This window comes from Marmota monax, unplaced genomic scaffold (genome assembly GCF_021218885.2).
Source record: "Marmota monax isolate L192 unplaced genomic scaffold, Marmota_monax_Labrador192_F-V1.1 WCK01_AAM20220418_F8-fsc00576, whole genome shotgun sequence".
NCBI classification, from domain to species: Eukaryota; Metazoa; Chordata; class Mammalia; order Rodentia; family Sciuridae; genus Marmota; species Marmota monax.
In genome coordinates, this window is record NW_026692820.1 from 97822 (window position 1) to 99571 (window position 1750).

At 40.7% G+C, this 1750-nt stretch overlaps 1 pseudogene; it reads left to right on the forward strand.

Moving 5' to 3' along the window:
* Positions 1–626: 626 nt before the first annotated feature.
* Positions 627–1547, forward strand: LOC124095375 (olfactory receptor 2G3-like; annotated as a pseudogene).
* The last annotated feature ends 203 nt before the right edge of the window (positions 1548–1750 follow it).

Consider the following 1750-nt stretch of genomic DNA (forward strand, 5'->3'; position numbering starts at 1 on the left):
AAACATGCTTTTGATATTATGTGTCCCCATTATTGAACAGTTAAATATAAATAATAATATTATGACTTTATTAACCAAGTGTTTACCATTTTACAATAGAAAGAATCTTTATAGTCTCCACAACCCAAAAGTCATTCATACAAAGAAAATCATCAAAAAAGAATGCCCAACTCAAAGTTTATTCTTGAAGGCTGAAAATAATATGTATATATAATTTGCTTATATTAAACACTTATTTTACTGAATTTTTTCATTTAATTTGAATGATTCTTTATAAGCTATTAATGAATTTAATGTATTTTTTTCCTTTGGCATTCTCTTTCTTTCTCTGTACTTTTTTTCTTTCTGTGGAAGATTTTATCTCAGCTTCTAATAGTTCTCTCTCAAGGAAAGACTTTGTTTGCAGAGTAAGCTCCAGGTGCCTCTCAGTAGAGAGTCTTTACCAACATCTTCTGCAACGAAGGACACTGCACTGAAATTTATTCTGTGAGTCACTGTAATTTGTCTGAGTGAGGATTTCATAGAGTTATTTTATAAAGTTTGATGTTGTCACTAGTGACCAACACATTATACTCTCTTTTTAATTCTTGTAATGTTTTCCTTCTTGTCTGAACAAGGTAATGGGCATGACCAATAACAGCACCAAAGAAGACTTCATTCTGTTGGGCTTCTCAGACCAGGCCCAGCTGGAAAAGATACTCTTTGTGGCTGTTTTGATATCCTACCTTCTTACCTTGGTGGAAAATACACTAATTTTTCTGGTCTCTTCCATAGACCCTAAACTCAAAATACCCATGTACTTTTTCCTTACACATCTCTCCCGAGTGGACATCTCTTTTACCACCAGTATTGTCCATCAGCTGCTGTGGAACCTCAAAGGACCAGCCAAGACCATCACATCCCTGGGTTGTGCCATCCAGCTGTATGTCTCCCTGGCATTGGGATCCACCGAATGTGTTCTCCTGGCTGTGATGGCTTTTGACCGCTATGCTGCAGTATGCAGACCTCTCCACTATACAGCTGTAATGAACCTACGCTTGTGCCAGGTTCTGACAGGGGTCGCATGGCTGACTGGTGCAGGAAATGCTCTCATCCAGGGCACTGTCACCCTCTGGCTACCTCGCTGAGGACACCAGCGGCTCCATCATTTCCTCTGTGAGGTCCCCTCCATGATTAAGCTTGCATGTGTGGACATCCATGCCAATGAGATCCAGCTCTTCGTTGCTTCATTGGTCTTGCTCCTTTTGCCCTTGGCACTGATATTGATGTCCTATGGACACATAGCCAAGACAGTTATAAGGATCAAGTCTGTCTAGGCCTGGCACAAAGTTCTGGAGACATGTGGATCCTACTTGTGATGCTTCTATGGGAGCATCACAGCCAACTATATCCAGCCCAACAGCTCCTATGCCCACACTTTTGGGAAATTCATCTCCCTCTTCTACACAGTAATCATCCCGACCCTCAATCCTCTCATTTACACCTTGAGGAATAAAGAAGTTAAAGGTGCACTGGGAAGAATATGCCACAGAGACCTACATGTGTAAAAAATGAAGCAAAGTACAGACTGGTCAATTTTTCATCACAAGTCTCTTAAATATCATCTCATATAGTCCTTCACCAGCCTAAAAGCACAGCTGGAACCTCCACAGTTTGCATGATTGTACTTCACATGGCCTCACAACTATCTGTCCTCTCCAATCTTTTCACAGGCTTCTTTTGGGCCCTTTGAAAGGCATTATTTTCCCAC